Here is a 7,445-nt window from a genome sequence, read left to right on the forward strand (position 1 = left end):
GTATCGAATAATTGGGATGGTATTGGCTAAGAAATACTTTCATATGTACCATCTACTGTTTAAAAAAATATTTTATTTATTTATTTGAGAGAATGATTGAGCAAAAAAGAGAGAGAGCAGGGGGAGGAGCAGAGGGAAAGGGAGAAGCAGACTCTTCACTGAGCAGGGAGCCCAACGATCCTGGGACTCCATCCTGGGACTCCAGGATCATGACCTGAGCCAAAGGCAGACACTTAAATGATTGAGCCACCCAGGCACCCCTGTACCTTCTACTTTTTAAAAGAATAACTATCAGCTCAATTAATGATAATCATTTAACATCATACTTAATGGTGAAAAGCTGAAAGCTTTCCTTTTAAGATCAGGAAAGACAAGGGTGCCCACTCTCACCATTTTATTCAATATAGTCTGGAAGTCCTAGCCAAAGCAATTAGGGGGGAAAAAGGCATGGAATGGAAGAAGTAAAATGTCTCTCTTTGCAGATTATATGATATATAGAGAAAACTCTAAAGATCCCATCAAAAAAAGTGTTACACCTAATAAACAAATTCAGAAAAGTTGCAGGATTTAACATCAATATAAAAAAATCAGTTGCATTTCTATACACTACTAATGAACTCTCAGAAAGAAATTAAGAAAACAATCCCATTTACAATAGTATCAAATGGATAAAATACTTAGGTACTGATTTAACCAAGGAAGTGAAAGATTGGCACCTTAAAAAGTATAAAACATTGACCAAAGAAATTGAGGAAGACAAAAATGGAAAGATATCCTGTTTTCATGAACTGGAAAAATTAATATTGTTAAAATGCCCATACTATCCAAAGTAATCTACAGATTCAATGCAACCCCTATCAATATTCCAATGGCATTTTTCAGAGAATTTTTTTAATCCTAAAATTTGTATAGAACCACAAAAGACCCCAAATAGCCAAAGCAATCTTGAAAAAGAAAAACAAAGCTGGAGGCATCATACTTCCTAAATAAAGACTATATTGCAAAGCTAATAATCAAAACAGTATGGTATTGGCATAAAAACAGACAACACAGATCAATGGAACAGAATAGAGAGCTCAGAAATAAACCCACCCATATATGGTCAATTAATTTTTTAAGCTTTTATTTAAATTTCAGTTATTTAACATACAGTATAATATTAGTTTCAGGTGTACATGGTCAATTAATTTTTGACAAAGGAGCCAAAATATACAATGGGGAAAAATAGACTCTTCAATGAATGGTGTTGGAAAAACTGGAGAGCCACATGCAAAAGAAAGAAATTGAACCCCTATCTCACACCATGTATAAAAATCAACTCAAAATGGGTTAAAGACTTGAACATAAGACCTGAAACTGTAAAACTTCCAGAAGAAAACATATCCCCATAAGCTCCTTGACATTGGTCTGGGTGATGATTTTTTTAGATTTCACACCAAAAGCAAAGGTTAAAAAAGCAAAAATCGGTAGGAGAAGAAAGGGATAAAGAAAGGGGGGTAATCAGAAGGGGGAATGAAGTATGAGAGACTACGGACTCTGGGAAACAAACTGAGGGCTTCAGAGGGGAGGGGTGTGGGGGAATGGGATAGGCTGGTGATGGGTAGTAAGGAGGGCATGTATTGCATGATGCACTGTGTGTTATACGCAAATAATGAATCATCCAACTTTACATCAGAAACCAGGGATATACTGTATGGTGACTAACATAATATAATAAAAAAAATTTTTTTTAAAGCAAAAATAAACAAGACTACATCAAACTAAAAAGCTTCTGCACAGCAAAGGCAACAATTATCAAAATGAAAAGGTAACCTATAGAATGGGAGGAAATATTTGCAAACCACACATCCAATAAGGAGCTAATATCCAAAATATCAAGGAACTCATACAACTCAATAGCAAAAAAACAACCCATTTTAAAAATGGGCAAATGACCCGAATAAACATTTTTCCAAAGAAGACATACAAATAGCCAAGAGGTACTTGAAAAGGTACTCGCAAGATCACAAATCATGAGAGAAATGCAAATCAAAACTACAATGAGATAATCTCACACCTGCTAGGATGTCTACTATCAAAAAAACAAAAGGGGTACCTGGCTGGCTCAGTCAGTAGAGTATGTGACTCCTGATCTTGGGGTCATGGGTTCAAGCCCCATGTTGGGCATAGAACTCAGTTTTTAAAAACTTTTTAAAGATAAGAGATATGACAGAATATAATTCAGCCATAAAAAAGAAGGAAATCCTGCTACATGTGACAACATGGATGGATTTCAAGGGCATTAAGCTAAGTGAAGTAAGTCAGACAGAGAAAGACAATATATGTGTAATCTTAAAAAAATGGAACTCATAGAAACAAAGTAAATTGGTGGTTGCTAGGGGAAGGGGTGGGTGGGTGAAAGTAGTTAAAAGGTATAAACTTCCAGTTATGAGATTAATAAGTTCTGGGAATGTAATGTACAGCATGGTGTCTATAGTTAATAATACTGTATTGTATACTCGAAAGTTGCTGAGAGTAAATGTTTAAAATTCTCACCACAAAAAAGAAGTAACTATGTGAAGTGGTGGTTGTGTTAACCTTATTGTGATACTCATTTTGAAATATGTACATATGTCAAATCATCACACCTTAAACTTATACAATGCTATATGTCAATAATATCTCAATAAAGTTGAGGGAAAAAAGAGAAGAGATAACAAACGCTGGCTAGGATGTGAAGGAAAGTACCTTGTACAGTTAGGAGGAAGGTAAACTGGTATAGCCATGATGGAAAACAGTAGGAGGTTCCTCAGGAAATTAAAAATAGAACTACCATATCATTCTGCAGTCCACCTTCTAGATATATATTCAAAGAAAACAAATCACTATCTCAAAGAGATATCTATGTTCCCATGTTCGTTGCAGCAATATTCATAATAGCCAAAGTATGGAGACAATCTGTCTGTTGACAACTGAATGCACAAAGAAAATGTGAACACACACAACACACGAATATTATTCTGCCTTAAAAGAAGGAAACCCTGCACATGGATGAATTTGGAGGGCATCGTGCTAAATGAAATAAGCCAGACAGAGAAAGACAAACACTGCATGGTATCACTTATATGTGGAATCTAAAAAAAAAAAAAGTCGAACTTGTAGATACAGTAAAATGGTGGTTGCTAGAGGGGGCACCTGGGTGGCTCAGCTTTTGATTTTGGCTCAGGTCATGATCTCAGCGTTGTGGGATCTGGCCCCTGAGTTGGGCTCCACGCTCAGTGGCAAGTCTGCTTGAGATTCTCTCTCTCCCCTTCCCTCTGCCCCCCACCTACTCTCTCTCTTTCTTTCCTGTCTCTAAAATAAATAAACAAATCTTTTTTAAAAATGATGGTTCCTAGAAGCTGGGACTGGAGAAAATAGGGAAAGGCTGGTAAAAGGCTATAAGTTTCCAGTTATAATATGAATAAGATCAGAGGATCTAATGAATAACATGGTAACTAGTTGATAATTCTGTATTGTATAACTGAAATTTGCTAAGAGAGTAGAACTTAAGTGTTGTCACACACACAAAGGTAGCTATGTGAGGTGATGGATAGATGGATATATTCATTACCTCTGTGAGAATTCTTTCACAATGTGTATGTACATCAAATCATTGCAATGTACACTTTAAATGTATTATAATTTTGTCAATCATACCTCAACAAACCTGCAAGAACCATTAAAGAAGATTTAATGCAGACAATAACCAATCACAAAATTGTATTTTTAATAGAGCTTATAATCTAGAGAAAATGTAAGTGAATATAAACACCTGGGGACAATTAGATACATTTTTTGTTACGTTTTCAACTATTCTCTAAAGTTATTTATTCCAACATTGTTTTTTCCATAATATAAAACTACCTCCTTCCTTGTGAGCAACTTTTGCCAACTTTAGACTTTTGGAACGGATAGAGATGGGTCCCTGAGGAAGGCTGGAGGTAGAAGAAACGTCTAGTCTAACAAAGTCAGAATAAGTTTTTGAAACAAGGAAACGCCAGCTTTAACATGTAAATAAGGTAGGTGATCACCAAACTGATGTGATCAATAGATACTACGAACACTCTACTTCCCAAAGTGTATTTTTATCACATGCATAAAACTTCATCATTATTTCTTCATCTCAGACAAAATGTCAATATTCATGGGTGATTTTTGTTAGTCACCTATACTTTTTTATGAAAGATTTGCAGATTCTTTTGTAAGAGTAAGTTTTAATAGATGAGATTGGGAAAATAGGTGAGTACAGTAATACCTAAGGGGGTTGGGGAAGGGATGGAAATCTGAGAGCCACACAATTTTGGCTAAAGCACTTCCTAGGTCCACATAACTGGTTACAAGCATGGCATTTAATGCCTTTACCAACAGCAGACCTATGTACACAATAGGAACATTGTTCTTAGGGACACGAGAAGGACAAAGTTAACACCCATATACCCCTTCCTTCCACATATCTTACTCTTTGGATCTAGACTTCCTTGGCAAGACACTTGACGTTGATGGTGAAACCTGAACTCCCATGAATTGTTGATGGGACTTTAAACGGCACAACCACATTGGAAATTATTTGGCAGTTTCTAATACAGTTAAACATACACCTTCCTTATATCCCAGGATTTCCACTCCTCAGTCTATACTTCAAGAGAAATGACTTGTTTATAGTAGATTTATCCAAAATAGCCCAATATAGAAATAACCCAAATGCCCATCGGTAGAATAAACAAATATGGCATATTCATACAATAGAATACCATACAGAAATAAAGGAGCAAACTATTTGATAAAAGCAACAACATGAGTGAGTGTCAAAAACATTTTGCTGAGCAAAAGAAGCCAAACACAAAAGAATATCTCCAGTATGAGATTTCACTCATATGTGGAATTTAAGAAACAAAACAGATGAACATAGGGGAAGGGAAGGAAAAATAACATTAGATAAAAACAAAGAGGGAAGCAAACCAGAAGAGACTCTCAACTATAGGGAACAAACTGAGGGTTGCTGGAGGGGAGGTGGTAAGTGGAAGGGATAATTGGGTGATGGGCATTAAGGAGGGAATGTGATGTAATGAGCATTGGGTGTTATATGCAACTGATGAATCACCAAATTCTACCTCTGAAACTAATAATACACTATACATTAACTAAACTGAATTTAAATTTTAAAAAAGAAAATCTACAATAAGAGTCTACTTATTTGAAATTTAAAAACTGGAAAAGTACTGGTTGAGCCGACTGTAGTGACTGGGAAGGGGTATGAGGGAACTTTCTGGGATGATGGAAATATTTCTCAAACCCATTGTATGGGTGTATACAACTGCCAAAATTTAAGCACATTATTATTGAGCTGTGCACTGAAAATGTGCGCATCTTGCCACATGTAAATCGTGCTTCAATTAAAAAAAGGGGGGGGAAGAATCCCACATGGAACCCCAAATACATGGAATCCAGATGGGAACTGGGGACTTCCCAGCCAAAAAGATCCAGTTTGGAGAGGAGGAAACTCCATGCCTCCCCAGGAGTTTGGCTGAGCCCTAAGGGCTCACTCTCTTGATTCCCTTCTGTCCACTGACAATGAGCTCCCTCTCGAAAATAAATAAATAAAAACAAATAAATAAAGATTTTAAAAAATTCCACTTCTAGGAGTGGATTTTGTAAGTTTAGTCAACTTTCTGTTAGTTTGACTTTATTCAAATTCGCAGAGAGCAGTCTCATCCTAAATCACAGGCTGGCTCTCTTGGCACCTGGCTAGCTGAACTGTCTCCCTTTCTCTCTGAATGCAGAATACAAACTGCTTTTCTCAAGCCCCGATGCCAACACCCAGATCACAGAATCACAGCTTTCTCCCCAAAAGGCCTGGACAAGGAAATTCTTTCATAAGTATAGAGCACTCCTTTTTTTTTTTTTTTTTTTAAGATTTTATTTATTTATTTGAGATGACAGAGATAGCCAGCGAGAGAGGGAACACAAGCGGGGGGAGTGGGAGAGGGAGAAGCAGGATCATAGCAGAGAAGCCTGATGTGGGGCTCGATCCCAGAACGCGCGGGGATCACGCCCTGAGCCGAAGGCAGACGTTAACGACTGAGCCACCCAGGCGCCCCTAGAGCACTCCTTCTGAAAGGAGTTCTTTCAGAGAACTCCCTCTTCTCTGTGCTTAGCCACACCACTCTGGTTGAGCAGAGGCAAAGCCTTTCTGGGCAGCTGACTGCTCTTCCCCTCTCCCCCATTTCCTCTCATCCTTGCCTCTAGGCCCCGGGGGAGCTCTGAGAAACCTTTAGAGTCCCTTGAGGGCAATTTGAAAACCACTGCACTAACTTGCCAGAGGAAAGACGGACAAAAGTTGCGTTTGAGAAAGGAGCCATTCGCCTTGCATACGGAGTTGGGGTAGAGCAAGGAGAGCGGAGATTGTAGTTCCAGGAGTGTTGGTGGCACTGGACGCTTTGGCGTCTGCTACGGTCACAGGCAGCTACCCACCAGCTGCCTCAACAGTCCACGTGCATCTCTAACATAAAAACATCCACTGAACAGGGATCCTCCTGGTTATCCAAACAAAACACCTCCATCAGCCACTCATTCCCTTTTTCTTGTCCCGGCTTCCCTCCTAATACTGTTTTTATAAATCGTCATACCCATTCCTCTCCAAGCCACTTGACACAACACCGGGTCAGGACTAACTTTTCACTATTCCACTACGAAAACTCCCTAATCAGTCTTTCTGTCTTTAGGATCTTGTCCCTCAATCCAGCCTACACATTGCTGCTGATTTTATCTTTCTAAAGCACACATGGTTTCTGTACAGCTCAAAAATTTTAGCGACCTCTGTTACCTAACAACTAAAGTATAAAATCTTTCACCTGTTTTCTATGACCTATCTTCAATCAACCTTACTTCTTACTTTTCCCCTCACCATGAGCATAGCCAGGAGAAGTAATTTTGTCCTTGGGGGCACACACTTCAAATGGGGTCTTTACAACCATTTCTAAAGCAACGTGTTGATGCGGTGGAAAATATTAGAGGAAGCAGTATAAAAGCAAGACCAAGAGACAAATAAACAAGGTTTTTAAAAGGTAGTGCTTTTTTTACCTCAGCTTTTTTTTTGGGGGGGGGTGTAACTTACATACAGTAAAGTCTACCCATTTTAAGTGTACAATTTGATGAATTTGGGTAATTGTATACCATTGTATAACCACCACCCCAACCAGATATAGAATAGTTCCATCTCCTGAAAACATTTCTTGTGTCCCTTTGCAGTAGTAGATCCTTCTCCCACCCCCAGCCGGAGGCAACCTCTGATCTGTTTTTGTCACTTTAATTTTTATTAACAGAGATATTAATTTTTGTGCTTTTCTTTTCTGCACTTCCTTGTATGTGACTCTTCCCTATCAGAGGCATCCATACTACCTTAAGAAGAGTTAGGATATTACAGT

The 7,445-nt window shown here is 38.2% G+C and overlaps 1 non-coding gene across 1 annotated transcript; it reads left to right on the forward strand.

Moving 5' to 3' along the window:
* Window positions 1–2,093: 2,093 nt before the first annotated feature.
* Window positions 2,094–2,166, forward strand: TRNAR-CCU. Its single transcript has one exon. It is a non-coding gene; the product is annotated as a tRNA-Arg (tRNA).
* Window positions 2,167–7,445: the final 5,279 nt, after the last annotated feature.

This window comes from Ursus maritimus, unplaced genomic scaffold, assembly GCF_017311325.1.
Source record: "Ursus maritimus isolate PB19 unplaced genomic scaffold, ASM1731132v1 scaffold_4, whole genome shotgun sequence".
In the NCBI taxonomy this organism is placed as follows: Eukaryota; Metazoa; Chordata; class Mammalia; order Carnivora; family Ursidae; genus Ursus; species Ursus maritimus.